We start from the raw sequence: 20904 nt of genomic DNA, 5'->3' as shown, positions 1-20904 counted from the left end.
GGACATACTTTCAGGTAACGGTGTACAGCATTACTGCTGCAGATGCACATCATGGACTTTGAAATGATCACTTTCACTCCAGTCCAGGCACACTACCTTCCTTGCAGACTTCCTTCCACACCCTTTCGGTACTTGTAAACCTCATGGCACGAGGGAATGCTAATTCTTTTTAATCCAATTCTTTCTCTCCCCCCCTCTAGTAATCTTAGCACTTTAAATATACCCTGATGCTATCAGTTAATTTGCCCAATATTTTTCTTTGACAATAAGATGGCTATGTCATTTCTTTTTCATTGAATATTTCAGCATATTCTAAATATTTAATATTTGGAAAAAATTGATGATACCGCGAACTTACAGCTGGAAAGTGTGTTACAGGTAACAATTACTGTTACAGGAGTGGCCGATATAAATGGAGGAATGCCAAAAAGCCAGGCAAAATTTAAGCCTTATTGTTCGTGAATGTGGTTTGGGGTGTCAGTTTCTTGATACCACCTCTACAACAATGTGTCTCAGTTGTTTTCAAATCTGTACTATAGTTAGACTGACAGTCTTAATATTTAAAACACACAGTGGTTAGAAGCCAAAGAAACTGTTAGTGGAAAGGAACTGGTAGGACCTCCACTAGCTACTTCCTGGAGGGGCCCCACAGGCGCACGAGGGGCAGGAGGTGAATATCGGATAGCAGCCATGCTCTCCAATCACAAATCCATGCCCCCTGCCTGGCAAACCCCACATATTTCCTGTAACCAATAAATTTGTGGCCTGATTTCACCCATTTCTGGTCCACCCTTTGTTCCACTCCTGGGGGAGGAACGCCTTTGCATATGATGCACAACTAGATCCTTTCAAAGGGGCAGTATATTTTGAGTAGGTTAAATATGAGTTTTCCGTTGTCCCCATTTTGCTCTAGGCTGTATTTATCATCTACCAGAAAGCCCATATTCATATAAATTGATTGTGCCATGGCTGAGGTCTGTGCCCCACTGTGGTAGTTGACATTAGTTCAAACAGCCTTGTAGACATAGCCTTCAAAGCTGTTTTTGCTATTGCCTTCAAAACCCAGCGCTCTCTTAATCTGCTCTTTATTCCACAGAGAAGAGATCTTGTTTCCCCCACCTTTTTGAATAACTACAATCTCTGCGTCTCTGCAGTACTTCACTTGCCCTCAGCTGCACCTTCCGCATTTTTATTTTATCTTTCCTTTATAATAAGGTGAACAGGAGTGTGCCAAGCTCCTGATACTATCTCATTACTCCGTACATACAGAGTATTAATTTCCTTAGCCTGTTTATATATCATAGAATATTGATTGCCTTATGCATACACCACACCTAATTACTAAAGATTTCCCCATAATCTAGAGATTGGCTCTTCCTAAACATTTCCTATAATTTATTTCCTAAAGGGTGTTCTTTCCAGCATTTCTTTGTGGCATCACTGAAAGCAAATTCGTTTGGCAAGAGACTTTTCTGTTGCAGAAATTCTCTATGTTCATAGAATCATAGAATTCTAGAGCTGGAAGAGACCCTAGTCCAACGCCCTGAAAGGCAAGAATTCTGTCCACAGATGTTCCTGGGTGGGTTCGAACCACCAACCTTCTGGTTAACAGCCAGGCGAACTGACCCATTGCACCACAGGAGTGCTGACGTCAACTGACGGCAGGATCCATGCCCCACAACAACCCTGCAAGCACAGCTGTACACTTAACAACCCCCCCTTAACGTCAAAACCAGCCATGAATCAGAGGCGGATTGAGTCACACCGGGTGCGGAGCCCAAGGGGTGCCACAGGGGATGCCACAACTATGATTTCAAATGGGGTGGAAGAGGTGGGGCGCCGAATTTTGGCACTGCACAGGGCACCACTGAAATTTGAGACCCCAAGGTCTGCCACTGCACGAATGTCCATGTATAAAGCTGATAACCCAAAGCCATGGATATGAGGAAACTAGCCAAATTTTTTGCCCCAGGTGAAGCCTCCAGAGGGGTGCCATTGAGGCTCCCAGGCTGTGTGTATGCCAAACTGGGTCTTTGACCTGGGTGAAACAAAGCCTAGTTTTGCCCTTGGATAGCCATAAAAAAACTATGCATTTTTGTCTCACATGGGATAGGTTGCTTATCGTTTGAGCAAGGCCCTGTTTAGTTGCTGAAGTTGTCTTAGGGAAACAGCAAAATACAAGTAGGATGGTCCATTGTGAACATTTGATTTCCACAGTGCAGAGTCTTTATTGCTCCCTTTAGTTTCTTGATATTTCTTTCTGAAGCGTGTGTGTGTGTGTGTGTGTGTGTGTGTGTTCATTCATTCTGAGTTCTTATATAGAAAAAAATCCACCTTCCTTTTGGTTGTCAGAAGCATTATATCCTCTCTCTTTGCTTCACCCATATTTTAAAATAATGTGATGTTAAAAAACTTCATATAAGTTGTCTACGGGGGCCCTTGGTGGGTATATCTTCATACAGCATCAGATGGGGAAGGTTTTGTTTCTAAAATACAAAGTTATACAAGGTCAAAGGGGTCACAGACAGAACCTTTCTCTCACTTCCTATAGGGATTATAAAGTCACAAGACCAGATGCCAAAAGTTCAAGCAACAATTTATGATAGAATTCACAGCAAAATGTCTCTACACCTGTCATTTAAGCATGACTGCTAAAACAGTGGCCTGGTGGGAATTGCTACCAAAACGCAGAGTTAGATGTTTTGGCACTAGGTGGGCGCAGAAATTACATTTTTCCACGTAAGTAACCCGAGGCAGTAAAAGGAATGAAGCCGGCATGTGCAATGAGCCTCAGACTGGGGATGAAGCACACGCGCCTGGTCACTTCCACTCATTATATTTTTTAATGTGTAGAGCAGGGATGGGGAACCATTGGCCCTGCAGATGCTTTTGGGTTACAACTCCCATCACCCCCAACCAGCATGGTCAATGACCGAGGAAGATGGGAGTTGCAGTCCAGTAACATCTGCAGGGCCAGTGGTTCCCCATCCCTGGTGTAGAAAGCATTAAATGCACACAGAAAATTGCAATGCGCTTTCCCATGTGTTAGCTGAGGGTTGAGACTCTCAGTCGGGGTGCAAGGAGGCTAATGCACAGTTCTCAGGGGAGCTCTCTGGACAAAATAGGGGGGTGTCTGCAGCTCCATGGCGGTGTGCTGATCCTTCCTCTGCCTGTTAGGTGAGGGACCAGGGTTTTGTCTCTAGTGAGAAATGCATTTTGGGGAGGGCATCAGAGCCATGAGCTTTGCATCCACAAGGTCCAAGGTGGAATTCCTGAATCTCTAATAAGAGTTATCTTGAGTAGCATGGCTGAGACGGACTTAAAACTTTGGAGAGCTGCTGCCAAACAGAGCAGAAAGTGTTTGCTAGATGGACCTTTGGCCAAAGAGCATGCACCTACATGGAGCAGGGGGAGGTTCTAAAGAATCCACGTGAGAAGCCCACTCAGAAGTCTGTATAGGTGTCTGAGAACAGGCAGAGAAGGGGACAGCACAAGCCCAGAGTTCAGAGTATTGAAATGGGTATGAGATGGGAAGTGATTGCTTAGTGAAAGTGACTTCCTAGCAACTTTAGGCAGGGTAAAGAGCCACAGGAGTATGGGACCTTAGGGCCTTCTTCAGGTGTATCTTCCGATTTGTCTGTGCAGGTGGGGTGCACACAAGAAAAGCAATTCCCGCCATGCACTGTTTCCTACTATTAAAACGCTCTATGGTTTGCCACAGTACTATTCTCTCTGGTCAGATGCACTGTCGGCCAATCACATTCAGCACACTTTCCCAGATAGTGATACACTATCATGCATTTGGACAGTTCATAGTAATGGGTCTCTGTGATGAAGGCACAGCAAAACAAACAAATAAAAATTCAAACAGAGTAAGAAAGTGAGAGGAACCCAGAGAAAACGTCTGCCTGATCCTGTGCAGTAGAAAGGGTGAATTTAAAGTTTTATTTTAATGTTTTGCCATTGTTATTGTAAGCCGCTCAGAGGAGTTTGTTACTGAGTGGCATATTAACACAGCTGAATTGCTAGCAAGGAGTGTGGTCTGGCTTGAGGATGTGGACTGGAGTGATTCCTGAGTGCCAGAGAGAGGGGCCTTCAGGTCTGTGGTTCCCCACTACTTTTTTAACAGGAGATGCTAAGGATTGAACCTAGCACCCCCCCCCTGCACACAACGCACACACTCTTATCACTCAGTTATGTCCCCCCACAGCACTTTGAATCCTGGTCTGGAAAAAGTCTATAAATAACATAACCAACATTAATATGCTCAGCCAGAAGTAGAAGCTCTGTTGCTCCTTCTCTCCAAAATTTTGGGAACACAAGAGTTTTGCGATATGGTAAAATAAATCCTATAAAGAAAATAACTGCTTTAAATATAGTCTTTTTACCATTATAATTCCTTCTAGTAAAGTAAATTCAGTGTTGAACATAAATGGATCATATATCATCATCATTTAAGCTGATTTTATTAGTTCAGTGTGAAATGTTAATTGCTCACATTACTGACAAAATGATGCTTGCAGAAATTACAAATTCATATTTTACACTTTGCAAATTAACAGGAAATAGAATTTCACCGCGAAAATGAAGCAACGATTAGTTTTAGAAATATGTTGCCCCATCTCTCTCTCTTTCTCTGTCCCTCACTCACACACATACAAATATTTTGTACAACTAATTTGAATCATTACTCCTAGAAATCTGGCAGCCTATCTAGGTGAACGATAGGCCAATCCACAGAACGCTCAGTTCTTGTCATGCGACCCCTTCAGATCAATGTGTTTTTGTTACAACTTAGAGAACCAGGCTGAAAGAAGCCATCCCTCAATCCTATTTTGAAAAGCCACTTTAAGCCCTTAGGATCCTAATTCCCATTAACTTTTCACATTGGATTTATGTACTTCAAATTGTGCCTTTGATGCTTAAAACATTACTGTAACTGGCAGGACACCGAGGAAGGGAAAGGGGATCCTGGCGAGGGGTGGAGCCACAATTGGCACACACCGGGAAAAGCTGAAGAAGGGGAAGAGGAAAGGGAGGCTGGGGGGTTAGGAAGTACTCACAGGACATCAGAGGACGTCAAAGGGGTAGCCAACACTTCACAGAAGCCAGGGGAAGTAGACACACCACCCAAACCAGAGGTGGTCCTGTCCCTGCGAACACGGCGGCCTCTGAGACATCAGAAGCAGCAGGAAATGCACTCCAGGAGACCAAGGCAGGCAAGAGAAAATATCCCATTTTGCTAGTTGACCAGGTGAACATCATTAGACTCGTTAGGTCTGGGAGGAGGTTTGTGGCCACTCAGCTTGATTAAGCTCAGGGCAGGTGAGGCTCACATGCTTCATCAAGTGTTGGAGGAAAGCAAGGCAAAGGCTCTGTCTGCTCAACTTTCACAGTAAATGGACCACGGCAAGAGGGTGGAGGTGTAAGCTTTGACAGCACTGATAGTGTATTTGGCAACTGCAAAGATTGGTTCACCTAAAATTATAACGTTCCTAGTAAATTATAACTTTCCTAGTACTCTAGACTGGTTGAAATCCTATGTACCTTTCAGTAAGCTTCAATGAATGCAGTCAGACTTCTGAATAAAATACACATAGGATCCTGCTATTCAGAATACACACAGAACCCAGTCCACACATGAAATACAGCTACCAACGCTGCATTTTAACTTTTGAATATTTTGCTATAAATGCTGCCATTTCCAAATGGGTGACACGGCAATAATGTTGAAAAGGAATAAAAGAACATAATTTCATCTTGCCGTCATGTTTCCGACTGAACACAGTGGGGCATGCTTACAAGTAAACATGCACAGAGATGCACCGTAAAGAGAACCATATGCAAAAATGCAATGGGTTTTGCCCAATTTTGGGACCTGCTGTTCACATGTTAATGCAGCCAGCATGCTGTTACATTGTGGTATCTATGTATTCTGACTTGTTCATCAAAATCAGGTGGTGATGCATGCATGATCTTGTTTTATTTACTTACTCCATAATAGCTATAAAAACTTTGTGCACACCCAGCACCTCTACATTGCTGTTCTGAGCAGAAGGCACAGAATGATAGCATGAGGCTTGGAGGCTGACATGTATTCATATAGGAAGGAGGAAAGAAATTGGACCACTATTTGGATCTGATGGTATGGTGGTACCTCAGGTTAAGTACTTAATTCGTTCCGGAGGTCTGTACTTAACCTGAGACTGTTCTTAACCTGAAGCACCACTTTAGCCTATGGGGTCTCCTGCTGCCGCCGCGCTGCCGGAGCACAATTTCTGTTCTCATCCTGAAGCAAAGTTCTTAACCCGAAGTATTATTTCTGGGTTAGGGGAGTCTGTAACCTGAAGCGTATGTAACCTGAAGTGTATGTAACCTGAGGTACCACTGTATTAGGTTGGTTGTTAACAATGTCTAAGGTGTTTTGTTATTAATGTTGCTCTGTTAAATTTCTGATTTTACAAATCTCTTAATTTATGTGAAATTTTAGTAATGGAATTTTTATGATGGTGGCGTTTTATTGCATTCTTCATTTTAAAACTTTTGGTTGTGAGTCACTTTGGGAGGACATTTAGTACAGTGGTACCTTGGGTTAAGAACTTAATTTGTTCTGGAGGTCCATTCTGAACCTGAAACTGTTCTTAACCTGAAGCACCACTTTAGCTAATGGGGCCTCCCGCCGCCGTTGTGCCGCCACCGCACGATTTCTGTTCTCATCCTGAAGCAAAGTTCTTAACCCGAGGTACTATTTCTTGATTAGCGGAATCTGTAACCTGAAGCGTCTGTAACCTGAAGTACCACTGTATTTCAAAGTGGTATGAACATTATTATATTTATCAATAACAATCTATCAAAGTTTAAGTCTGTGTAAATGCTTTTCTCCCCATTATTCTTTGTTGGCCTTACTTCTCATTCATTTTTTCTTCTGGCTGTTTTGTTAGCCTGGATCAGGGGTAATGAATGTGATGCCCTACAGACTGTTGGACTCCAACTCCCATCATCCCTGACTACTGGCAATGGTGGCTGGAACTGATGGGAGTTGTAGTCCAACAGCAGCTGACTACCCTAGCTGTACGCTGATGTTGCTAGAGAAATCATTATTATTACATAAAGTGCCCAACAAACACTCAGTTTCATCCAGGTATTCTGTAACAACATGATAATACCTGTCTATATACAACTCTCTTGGGCATGCAGGCTTCTTTCTGCCTGTGCCACTGTTCTAACTGTCCCTGCTGTGGCCAAACACATTTTGGCAGTTCCGATATTTTAGTTATCTGCAGAAGATGTCTTTCACAGATCTTCTGCACTCTGGCATATAAAGCTTAGTATGAACCTTGGGGCGTCAGCTTCATGATACTGTTTAGCCCTCTCCAGGCAGTAGCTGACTGAATCCTGTACTAATAGGGTGTTCCTTCTATGTTAACGACTCTGTTAATGGTGACCCATTACACTGTAATATGCACCTATCTATCTTACACCTATCACCATAGTATCTAGTATTTCAGGATGTAATATATCAAATGCATTGTAAAATAGAGTGCCACAGCTGGCTGCATACAAACGGAGTAAATTAATTTTCTACTCTTCCAAGGATAATGCCTTTCTTTCTTTCTTTCTTTCTTTCTTTCTTTCCTATGAGGTTTAATATAATCTGTTGTGAAAGTTCTCTTGCCACCATGTTGCCTTGTCCAAACTATGCCCATATCTTCTGAATTCTCCAGCCTGGTGTGACAATCGCAATGAGTGCAAAACTTGTCAGGCTCATTCTGAAATTAGGAAACAAGCTGCTCTGGAGGAGGTGACATTTTTCCACTTTGCAGATTTCATATGGCGTTTAACTTTCTCCAGAAACATCAGGCACTTCACATACTATCTGTAGCATCAGTGCAGACTGTTGAGTTTTGAGAGTGGGGTGGGCAGCTTTCCTGGGTGCAATGCTTGAAACTGTGAGGTGGCATAGAATGAGTCAGGAAGAAGATTGTCAGGTGCAGGTATGCTAAATGTGAAATCAACACCTGTGATTTTGTTTTCCTCCATCATTTTATCATGCAAACCTCCTGTCGTTTTGTTTAAACAAGATTTTGCATGGGATAGCAACTAATAAGACACAAAGATGGACTTCTTATCCCCTGCAATGCCTCTTTCATTGCTAACCTCCATTTAAGATATTGACGATGCCTTATGTTTAATTATAATAACGAGATCAGAGTTTCTCTCATTTAGGTCTCCAGCTGGTTTTGGACTACAATTCCCATCATCCCTGATCACTAGTTCTGCTAGCTAGGGATGTTGGGAGTTGTAGTCCAACAGCTGGAGACCCAAGTTTGGGACACTATATGCTGAAAGTCAAATTCCATTCAAGTTAGTGTGAAAACAAACAGGCATTGACTTTGGATGTACGGTGAATTTTATCCCTAAAAACATGTAAAACAGGCCAAGGTATAAGTCCTGGTAGTGACAAAAATTGCCTTTGTTTTGCTTGTCCACTGATCTTTGCTATGAACTAGTCACAAAATTTTGCAACTTTTTCTTTCCCTTTCCCCCATACAATCTGATTTTGGCATTACAGTGGTACCTTGGGTTACATACGCTTCAGGTTACAGACTCCGCTAACCCTGAAATAGTGCTTCAGGTTAAGAACTTTGCTTCAGGATGAGAACAGAAATCGTGCTCCAGTGGCGCGGCGGCTGCAGGAGGCCCCATTAGCTAAAGTGGTGCTTCAGGTTAAGAACAGTTTCAGGTTAAGTACGGACCTCCAGAACGAATTAAGTACTTAACCTGAGGTACCACTGTACTTTAAATAACTAGTAGTGAAATCCTATGAATGCCTACTCAGAAGTAAGTCCCACTGAGTTCAAGGGGGCTTACATCCAGATAAAATATTATAGAGCTGTAGCCTTAGTGTTCTTCTTCATATATAAAACTTTTCCTACTTATGATATTTATTCAGGCATTTTTTAAAAGTGAGATTATTATTTTTAAGTCGAACGGTATGGTCAACAAATTGCTCATGATTCAGATAAACATTCTGAGAATGCAGCATAATTGGAACTGAACTGCAATGATATCATGGAGCAATACTGGTTAGTACAACTCTGGTTATTATTATTAGGAGTGACTGTGGATGGTTGCAAATAGTTTTCAGAAGATAATTTGCTTATATAAGGCACTGGCTTGGAGGAGGGAGTAATGTGTCTCTAACATCTAAACTCCTGGCAGCCAAGATTTTGCTTGTATCTTACACCCTGTGCTGCCAGTACTGTGCTGGTACCACAAGCTTTACATCATGATTTGTCATTCAGTCATCTTATCTTATAAGACCCCTGCCTGATTCTCTGGCATAGCCAGGGCTGGCCCTACCGTTAGGCAGAGTGAGGGGACTACTTCAGGTGGCAGATGCAGTTCCTCCTGAGCCATTCCACTTTGTTGGAGGAAAGAGTTATGTGAACCACACAGTCTGCCCTGAACCCCCCTAAAGGAACCGGCTGCCCTCAGCTGTGTTGGAGGACACTATCCTATTGCCAGGAGTGAAGTACGCTTCAACTTCCAGCCTAGCCAGATTCTGTAAGCTAAATGGGAGAGCACCTGGTCTGAGCAACCCACAATGCTAGAGAAGATGCCACCCTGCTAAGCTCCTCCTTCCTTATCTCACACAGTTGCTTGGGGAGTATGAACTCAGGCCAACTCAACTGCTTCCAGCCCTTCTGAGCTGTGATCGTAGCTCATGGGAACTTGGCCTGGTCTGCTCAATTATCCATATCCAGTGGTTCTCACTTTTTTCTCTGGGTCACACTTTCCAATTAAAAATTTGCTTGCACCACATCATTTTTTTTTTATTCATAAGAAATATATTGGAAATAAAAAAGAAACAAACTCCTAGCAGTGCTTGATTGATATCACAGAACACAACTACTGTATAATATGATCATAGGATATCCAGAAAATATAAAACAATGCAGCTACATAAGAACATGAATCATTCCCAAAATATTATAAACAAGCCTCTTACATATACAAACTCAATGAGAGGTGTGAGCTTGCTTTTGCTATGTAATCTCATTAATATTAAATCTAATTTGAGACAAACAAACTCCCATCTCCTCATCAGCACAAAGAAGCCTGTCTCTTTTCTGATCTTTTATATTTCTCAGAGTTGAAAATCCCTGTTCACAACAATATGTTGTGGAGAACTGTAGAAGAATAGCCAATGCTATTGAAGATACTGTGGATACTGTTTCTGGCTATATATCCATACTACCCTGAAATGTTTAAATGTTTCTTTGATTGTCCTTGATTCTTCACACCACACTTGCCATCCTCTCCTGCCCATCAGTGTGGCGCACCACACCCTTTGAGAACCACTGTCCTAATAGGACTGACAGCCAGCCTCCCAGTGCATGCTGAAAGCTGACTGCTTAGTAGGCTCAGCTCCAGATTTGGGAGAGCTCTGGGCAGGCTGTCCTCACTGGGCCCAATCCAGGGGTGAGCATCCCTTGAGGCCCCTGGCAGCACTCCTCCTACAGTCGACAGTCTTCCATATGCCCTCGCTTGCCTGCTAATAGGCTTGCAGCTGAGCAGCCATTTAGCTCCCAGTCCCCTACAGTGCTATTGCTAACAGGTCAACGAAGGGGAGGGGTGAGGCAGCCCCCAGTCTGCCCCTCAAGTGTTTACTTGCACCCAAAAAGCTGGGAGCTGAGCAAACAGTTGGTGGTGCCTCAATATGCCAGGGGCTGGCGCCAGGCCTGCCATTTGGGAATCAGCCTCTGCCAGACACTAACAGCTTGGCATAGGTTTGCTACAGGCACACATTGTGGGTACAGCCTGGTGCACATAGTGCAGGATTGCATGGGGCTGATGCAGGGCTAACTGTGCTGCACTGCAGCCTCAATGTGAATTCCTTCTTAGTCCCCACGCTCTTCAAGGTGACTGTCATGGTCAGATCAGGTAGAAAAAGAATGCTATTGTGGAAAAAAAAGCAAGAAAATCTATAGAGCTACTATTCAGTTAGTAAACTTCCTTGGAAATAAGAAGAAACTGAAGCTCTGAAAGCTTTTCTTGATTCATCTATTATGAGCTACCCGCTATGAATATGCATAAGGTTACCTCTTTTGAACTTCCTTGAAACAAATTCTCATAAATAAACAAGGAATGCTCAGTACCAACTGACAGAGTCACTTAGACTTAAATGTATTGTGCTAATGGAGTGAAAAGAATAAAAAATTTCAAGGGCTTCCTCTCTCAATTTTAATAAATTTCATGGAAATCGGATCAAGTCCTAATTGTTAATTCATCTGAAATTATTAAAAAGAGATTTCAATTACATCCCACCATTGAATTTTGACGTACCAAATTAAATTAGGACACTAGATTATATCTTTTTTTCCTTAAATCCAGACCCGTTTAAAAGCCTTTTCTGTAAATTCTGAAAGGGAACTTTGTGTTCGGTTATGTTGTAAGAAGAAGAAAAAAAAAAGGGGGGGGGGAATCCAACATTAGTAAGAAATAGTAGGTTAAATCTCTTACTGAAGATTTTTAATGACATTTCAGTGTTCCTCTTATAATTACTCTTCATCTAAGATATCCCATAATGATGTTGGACATTCTTGGTTCAGGCTCACTGGCTTGCTTCATTAGCATGTCATTCCCATTCCACATCATAAGATTTAATTGTAATGCCGAATATGTGCAGCTCTCCACAGAAGTCTAATCAAAGTGGATTCACTTGTATTATTAATATCAAAAATCAGTCCACTTGCTATTTTTATAAATAAAAGAATCCAGATACATAAATCAACTGTCATTTATTAGCATGTCCCTGGCATATCTGCCAGACATATGAGCAGCCCTATCACAATTCCTTAGGATTATTTTCATCAAGATTAAAACCCTTCTACATTAAATATACATACTAATTCCTCCATAAAGTAATCAGATTACAGTTCAGGTGACATTGTGTGCTGGAATTCAAATGATTTGCAGTAATGAGCTGGAAAGGTGTACTTGAAGACAGACGAGGAAAGAAAAAGAGACGAGGGGAAGGAGAAGAAGAGGAAAAATAAGAATTTGCCTTTAAAAAATAATAATATTGCACTTGTTATAGCTGCTGCTTTGTTATTGTTGTCCTCCTCTTGTTCTTTTCTGATAAGTAACAAGTCATAACAGTCGTCAACAGAGACTTGACAAATGGATGTGTCAGACAGCCCAGCAGTTGCTTGAAAGCGGCTGCTTTACTGCTGGAGGAAACCAGCAGTTTCAGGGAGCCATTCCTTCACGCTATTTAAGGCTCGGCTGTGTAAATAGATATTCATTTGATTGTGTCCTCCAATGTACTACCTCCAGGGCTGCCCCCCCTCCCCACTTACGGTCTCATTGCCTCCTTTGATGTACGGGTGGAAATATTTATATATTTGGGTTGGTGTGTTTCATATGGATTTAGGAGATGAAATGAGGATACTTGATGGGAGAAAGCGAAGAACTGCACTAAGGGCAAAATGCAATCTCCTTTATGATATATGTGCATACCAGGCTCTCCCATGACCACAGTGGCCCTAGATTACGTGGGGCTGAGTTTTGTGCTGTATGCATTCAGACGGAATATGTAGCAACCATAGACTGAGATGCCATTTTCAGAGCAACAAGATGCCTCTTCAGAATCACCACTTAGCTGATTTAATACATGGCCACCTACTTTTCATTTATGTTCACCGCAAGGTGCTGTAGCATGGCCAATAGTGAAGGAGGATGGAGCTGGGATCCAGCAACATTGGGAAGGCACTCCACTACATATCCCTATGCTTGGGCCCAGCTAGGGATGCAGGTGGCGCTGTGGATTAAACCACAGAGCCTAGGGCTTGCCGATCAGAAGGTCAGCGGTTCGAATCCCCGCGACAGGGTGAGCTCCCGTTGCTCAGTCCCTGTTCCTGCCAACCTAGCAGTTCAAAAGCATGAAGTTCAAGTAGATAAATAGGTACCGCTCTGGCAAGAAGATAAACGGCGTTTCCGTGCCCTGCTCTAGTTTCGCCAGAAGCAGCTTAGTCATGCTGGCCACATGACCCGGACGTTGTACACCGTTTCCCTCGGCCAATAAAGCGAGATGAGCGCCGCAACCCCAGAGTCGTCCACGACTGGACCTAATGGTCAGAGGTCCCTTTACCTTTAGGCTGTAAGCAGAGCTGGTGACCTTTTCTGGTGCTCTTGTGGGCTTTTCCCTTCTACAATTTCTCTTCCATTGGTTGCTATGGGAGGGAGGTTCACTACACCAGCCTCAGAGCCACACAGATTTCCTCCCATTTATAAGGAGCATGCCAGGAGAACAAGGGGGCTCTGGATCCTGCAGATCCAAGTCATATCTTGATCTGCCTTGGCGCACTAATTTCCTCTTCCCTTACACTGTCACAGCACTAACAGTAGAAGAGGAATGGTAACTTTCCACAGCCCCAAAGAGGAGACCTCCAATGGTGGACTGTAAGAATAACATTGTGTCCTGAATTAGAATCTCAAGAGAGTTCATGAATGAGCTCCTGAACAGTTGGAAGGACTTGGGCCAGATTTTGTTAAGCTTGGTATAAGCAAGCAGTTAAACAATGAGAAAGTTGTTGCTTAAACTAATAAATTAAGTAGATAGATACATGGTACATCTGCACAATGTTGATTTGGGAAAAATCCCTCAGTTAATGTGAGATATCCCTGGTGGTCCTATAAAAAAAACCCAGTTACTACACTTTCTTAATATCTTTGTAACATTACCTATTTATTTTTAACACTGTTTGAAAAACCCACAATTCTTTGATTAAAACAAACAACTTCAAAAGGATGTTTGTTTATCAAGCCCCTGGGGACAGGCTTATTTGGGGAAGGCTGACAATTTTTATGTGTACCCAAGATCAGCTATTTGGTGATATTTTTATTTAAGTTGCATACTCTGTGTAGAAATCATGACAATGCTTTTGTTACAGAAGATAACCCGTTAAAAAAATTAAAATACTTCCATGCATACATACGAAAGCGGTCAACAATTTTAGGGTGGAAAAGATTAATTTGAAAATGCCCATTTTTTATGTTAAATCTCTTTGTTAATACTTTTGACCAACTTTCCTTCAAAGTACCAATTACTGTAAACCTGGCGTTAAAGGCTTAAGTGGCTACTAATATCATACAGAATAATTTGAGTAGCTCATCAGAATGGAAATGATTTTTATCTTAACATGCAGCTATTCATCAGTCATCCTCACTATAATGCAGGCTCCATAGTTATTGCTAGTTGTAAAATGAGAGTTTTGCCTAGATGACTGCCGCTATTCATTTCAAGACCCCATGCATTTACTTCCAGTGGGATCAGATTGTATAGAATTTTTTTGACCTGTCCTCCTATTATGAATCCATGTCTTTGTGGGACATGCACTCTGCCCAGGATTACAGTGGAGAAAAAAAGTACAAATAAATAATATATATTAAATTTTGTTTTCAATTCCATGCTGTTATGGACACCCCAAATCTCCATGCAATGAGAAGCTTCCTGGGTGAAGCCTTAGGTTTCTTCTGGCGTATTGGCATTTCATAAGATTTATGCTTATTTCCAAATGTACAGATTGAGAATAGGTGCAGGTAAAGCATTAAACAGTCTGGCTAAAGTCCCAAAGTTCACAGCTCCCACATCAGATCTGGGAATGGGGCAGACAGCACCCTAAGATGCTTCCAGAGACATACCAGCTCTCCAACCTGCACTTTCTTCACACATGTGGTTTGGTTGTATCATCCCCAGCCAAAGCAGGGAGGAGGCGGGGGAAGAAAGCCAGGCCCCCTTCTCTACAATGACTCTCCTTTTTCAGCACAGCCTCTGCCCATTTCCTTAGCTGTTGCTAAGAGCTGCTATTGAGAGCCATCATCTGGTCTCCTCAACAAAGGGAGAGTTCCAGCAACTTTGCCAGACTGTCAAAAAACAACAATCCAGGCAACCTGCACTGATGGAAGAAGCCCCATTCACAGAAACCAAATAATTGCTGATTTGAAAGAGACTTAACCCCAAATGGCAGGGCCGGCTCAATCCCTTTTGGCATCTGAGGCGCAGCACAAAATGGTATTTCTGCTGGCCAGGGAAGAAGCGGCGAGTGAAGCCATACATTGGAAACAAGGGTGGGAGGAGACCAGTAGTGCCTCTTATTCACCACGAGGCTGTATGGCCATGGGCTGCTGAGGAGGTGGTAGATCCAGCCTTCAAGCAGTGCGCCTTGGGTCAGCATGTGATGCTATGGTATCATTAGCTGGGTTGCCTGGATGGAGAGATTGGTGTGGGTGTGAACAAGCTCTGCCTTTTGTCTGGTCAGAATGGAGTCTACCATACACATCTAATCGCTTCTGCTTCTGGCTCCACCCCTGGCTCCTGGCAGGTTGCTTACAAGGGAACACAGCCCTCAGCTGGCCCTGATATATTGAGTCCAAGCAGGCTTATTCTCAGCTAAATGTGTATAGGATTGCAGACATAGGCACAACAATGACAATGGACACTTATGTCACTATGGGGCTGTGTTCTGCATTTGGTACTCCAGTGCAGTCATTCAAGTACTTGACACATACACACTGCATCTAGTGTGAGTATGTGTGAGCCTTGCTTGATAGCTACTTCCCTGAGCTTGGCAATCCTAGAAATTGCCACTTTCTTGTGCTATGTTGCAGTTTCCCTGGGCAAGCAACTAAATGGCAAATGCACATGCCTTTCCATTAGTCACCCACTTGCCGCATGTTATAGTAATGTTCTCTGCTTCTATGACAGGTGAAAAACAGTAGGGTTTGCTTTGCAGATCATACTGCTTCATTCTTGTTTTTTGTTAATTTTCCCTGTCAGAGAAAGGAATATGTTTGTACTTGGGGACTTCTCAGTATCTTTCCATGTGCACTGGATTTTCTCTCCAATACCCTTAAGTGCAAGGAGAAGGAAGTAAAGTCATGGGTTATTGCCCTTCTTGGTGAGGCTGGGATATACAGGTAAGGGAACGTTTGCCCTCCAAACCAAAATTTGGATTACCATCCTTTGAAAAGCAAATGAGCAATTATAATGCTGAAGTTTCCATTCCAAATAGGATGGCTGCATTAAATTCCAGGTGGCTGTGGTTAGGTTTACTTTATACCATTTCCGATAAAGATTTAGACATGACTCAGAGTGGCAAATTGAAGCATGCCCATGTAAATCACACTCATATTTGTGGTTTACCCTACCCTTTCATAACTTATTGCATGTTTATTTTGTTTCCTTTGCTGGTAGTGATGAGATTACTTAGATCTACTGCAGGTATGAATGTCAATGGTGAAAAGATATGACTGAAAGCCATTATTAATAAGACTATCTGGTAAATAGATTTAAACCTGCATGGCAGATATATAAATAGCATTAAAATGTATTCTTGGCAATCACAGAGTTCCTGGCTTTTTATTAGGTATAGTGGAAAAAAGCTCCATGTGTGTTTATTAGAGCTATAGACTAAAATACACCTACGGTCTTTTTCGCTGAATTCCGGAGTCAAATGCTGCAATTCTTCACCTAGTTATTCATGCATAAGTTTTGTTGAAAGTCAATGGACTTGCCGAAGCAGAATTAATAGGAGGATCACACCTTAAAAGAAACACAAAATGAAAAGAATTAGATAATTATAGGTGTGGAAAGACCCATAAGGCAATTTCATCCAACCCTCTGACCCCAGAGAGAATCCTCTACCTGTTAGCTCCACCCTGATAGATTAACCCATGCAAGCTAGATCAGGGATTCTCAAACCGTCTATCCCCAGGGCCCACTTGAGACAGCTGAAAATGACTGAAGCCCACCAGACACAAAATGGTGGTGCAGAGGCCAGGGCCAGATTTAGGTTTGATGAGGCCCTATGCTACTGAAGGTAATGGGGCCCTTTATATGTCCAGTTGTCCTTTGTCAATGAAGGCAATATAGAAATGAGCAAACCAGTGATATTTTAGGGAGCAGGCAAGCAGGCAGGGCCCATTACTTACATAATAGGAGCCTACACAACACAAAACACTGTTGCTGTATGTAGGTTTTATTTTATTTGTTTTTTATCTTATATTTTTGAAATGTACATCCAGGTTTTTTTCCTTTAATTTTTTTTGGACCCCCAAGAGAGTGGGTCCCTAAGCTATAGCTTGTTTAGCTTATACGTAAATCTGACACTGGAAGAGGCTGAGCTAGACACAAAATGATGGCAGAAGGAGGCAGAGTTTGGCATAATCAGCTGCCAGTTACAGATATCGTTTTCTACTCCTATCTAATCCATCTTTAGAAATTGCTAAATTATTTGCCACAGAGTTTTCCTTGTGGCAAAAACGGTGACAGTGATAGGGCTGGGCAATATATTGATATACATCGAAACCATTTTCAAGTCCATATCATGATATTGGTTTCATAATTTTTGAACTGGTAATATACTATGAATCATGATGTGTGCGTGCGCACATACACACAAAAATCGCAATGAGGGAAAAACCGTGAAGCCAGCCAATGCCTCTACATAGTTCCATCCTTATTTCAGACATTGTGATATATTGGTATATCGCAATGTTTAAATGGTGATATATTGCTGTGTTGAAAACCAGGTATCGCCCATCCCTAGACAGTGAGAAATGGTTTGCCTGGCACAGTTGGGCAAAAACGACCCCAATCATTCATATTCTAGAAGAGCTTATTCCCTGAATTCAGAAAATTCAGATACACATCTCAAGAAAGCATGGAGCATTGTTGTAACCCCACCGGGTGAAGGGTGGTGTAAGAAATCAACAACAACAACAACAAATGCATAACAACTGGCTGCTGCCAGAGCCAGGATGCTGGACTTGATGAATGAACAGCTAAATAAGGAACTTACTAAATACATTTTTAAAAGTCACAAACTGCTGATTTACACGATGTGATAGATATCCTTGAGTGACATGAGATCAAGTGCCAAATATTGTACCTCATCTTGGCACTGGTATGTGGATGTCCATCATGGAAAATTCAACCTGGCAGTAGATTTTAGTTTATGTATATTCAAATGCTTTAATAAACTGCAAAAGCACTTCACCCATTGGGACTGGGTCTCCCTTTAGTGATCTGTTTCCAGCAGAAAAGATTCTGCAGGGTGTGTAAGGTCTACGCCAATGACCCTGGTGAGTTTATATGATGCTTATTTCTCTCCTTCATTATGCTGATGATTGAGACTGAACTCTTTTAAAGACCACTGGGACATGGGGAGAAGAGGCTTCATTAAGATGCACAATATGCATTCACCAAGAAAGCATACAAGAAAATTGAAATGAAAATGCAAGTTTGTCAGGTTGATGTTTTAACTGGTGCAGATGCTGCTGGTTGAGAACGTTTACCAAGACACTGCTGGTTGACGATGGCTATCAAGCTGTGTGCCTTCTGTCCTCAAAGGGTATAACATTCTTTTAGGTTGTGCCTACAGCACAGAAGTCCATTACTGCAGCAGTCCAGGGGGTGATATTGCCAGGAGATATTTTCAGGCAGTACATTTTTTGAGGGCAGCTCTGTCGTGATAACATTATATGATTTCTTGAGAGTATGAGAATGAGAGAAGGAAAACAACAACTACAGCACACAGTATTCTTTGTCAGTGTACAAAAGATTTGCCAAATGTGTGGATGAGAGGTGATATAATAGACATATTTTTTTTAAATAGTAACACAACTTTTGATGAAATCCCTTGCCAAAAGTTCAAAGCTTCAGAAGCAGGGAAGATGACATTGGTCAAAATGTGCAAGGGGATAAATTATCTGTTTTGAGAATTGAGACGGAGTAAGTAGGTAAAATTCCGTGTAATGAAACCAGTGCTGTTTAATTTAGAAATGATTTTGGGTGCTTCCAGATGACCTGTTTATTGATTTGTTTGCAAAGATATTCAATAATGTTGGCTATTGAATGAGCACATCCTCAGGTGTTTGTGGGGTGGTTAGATGATGTTGTGCCAAAACAAATGTTAGCTCACACATTTCTCCAACATTTTCCTTGTAGTAATAATAATAGTAGTAGTAGTAGTAGTAGTAGTAATAATAATAATAATAATAATAATAATAATAATAATATTTATATCCCGCCCTCCCCAGCCAATGCCGGGCTCAGAGCGGCTAACAACAATAACATTAGCATAGTTTACGTAAAATCACAATCAATTAATTAAAATACATTCTAAAATCAATTCTGAATCAAATTAATGGCAACCATTGGGCTAGAGTTCTATGAGGATTACAGAAGGAGGTGGGTCAAATGCCTGGTGGAACAGCTCTGTCTTGCAGGACCTGCAGAAAGATCTCAAGTCTAGTAGTGTAAAAACTCTGATCTTTTTAGGGAAGGGGGTTTGTTGCACGTGAGTTCCCAATCAACTACAATTGTGCAACCTGAATTTGCCGATATGTGATTGTATCCTGCCCCCAAATAGTGACATTCTGGAAGCACCATGGTGTCATGGCAAACAGTTTTGGCTGCCTCATCTAAAAAATTGATAACATTGAGCTGGAGACTGTGCAGACAAACTATGCTTTTAAAAACAAGGACTGTATAATTGTATAGCATTGTATAGCTCTTAATAGGACCCTAATTCCACCCACCCATCCCAATAAATACAACTTCTGACTCTTCTCGGCAATGTCCCTCTAGGGGATAATCCCTCTGGGTCCGTTCAAGGTAGGGGAAAGAACCATCCATACTTAAAGGTAAAGGTAAAGGTACCCCTGCCCGTACGGGCCAGTCTTGACAGACTCTAGGGTTGTGCACCCATCTCACTCAAAGAGGCCAAGGGCCAGCGCTGTCCGAAGACACTTCCGGGTCACGTGGCCAGCGTGACATCGCTGCTCTGGCGAGCCAGAGCCGCACACGGAAACGCCATCCATACTTAACATATGCTAATTCATTACTTCAAGATAATGGCCACTAACTCAGTTTTAGATACCTTTTAAAAAGGGACTAGATAGATTTGTGAAAGACAGTTTTGTTGATGACTTTTAGTCATAATGACTAGTCAAATCTCTATATTCAAAAGTACCAGTTGGGGGTGGGGGGTGGGAGGGAACAATAGTAATTATTCAAAATATAACAGTCACGAAGAACTAGGGAGTTAAAACTAATAATTAATGGGGAACCCCACAGAATATGGTTGCTTGTGATTGGCTACTGTGAGAACAAAATATTGGATTAAATAGGCCACTGGCCTGATCCAGCAGCTCTAAATGTTCATTTGTGAGAGTAAAACAGGCCCACTGCAACAAAGATACACAGTGCTATTAAAAAAAAAAAATCGTATTAGGCAGAAAAAAATCTGGGAGGTGATCACAAATATGTCTTTTCCCAGCAGCCTTTGAGATTGTCTGATCTTGATGTCACCTCTTCAGAATTAGTTGATGGCACGGAATCTCTCAAAACAAATGAACCAATCAAAGTAAGTTATTTTGTGAGCAATGGGGGAGGGGATACCATGCTACCAGGAGGAAAGCTTTGATGAGCATCTTAGCTTGTCATACTTATAGCCATTTTAGTATATATGGAATATATATTTGTATGGGCTGAGAGTGCCTTGAGTAATGTCTGAAGTGCCCATCACCACCATTAAGCTGTCTCCTGATTAATGGTCAGCCTGCAGCAAAATAAATACCAAAGTGTCAAAACAAGCAAAAAAGAAAGAAAGAAAAAAGTCCCAGCAATCTGTCCTGGGTGATATATGGACAGCAGCATACATGCCCTGCTTATATGAATGAACATGCCTACTTACTGAGTTTGATCTCCCCAAATATTTCTAAATCTTCTGCCCAAATGATGGTTAGTTAAAGCCGAACAGATTTTTATGTAGTCTCAAACTGCAGAGCCTATTGAAAACTCATTATCTTCAAATAGGATTACACTCTCTTAAT

The 20904-nt window shown here is 41.9% G+C and overlaps 1 long non-coding RNA gene across 1 annotated transcript in view; it reads right to left on the bottom strand.

Moving 5' to 3' along the window:
• LOC310658331 overlaps nucleotides 1-20904 on the bottom strand; it is a 116425-nt gene that overhangs the window by 14600 nt on the left and 80921 nt on the right. The window contains exon 2 of the long non-coding RNA XR_014502241.1: nucleotides 16493-16609. This is a non-coding gene — a long non-coding RNA (uncharacterized lncRNA). The remainder of the gene's footprint in view (nucleotides 1-16492; nucleotides 16610-20904) is intronic.

The sequence above is a fragment of the Podarcis tiliguerta genome (assembly GCF_965153285.1).
Source record: "Podarcis tiliguerta genome assembly, chromosome: 10".
In the NCBI taxonomy this organism is placed as follows: Eukaryota; Metazoa; Chordata; class Lepidosauria; order Squamata; family Lacertidae; genus Podarcis; species Podarcis tiliguerta.
Note: the sequence above shows the minus strand (reverse complement) of the source record. Positions and strands in the feature narration are given on the sequence as shown.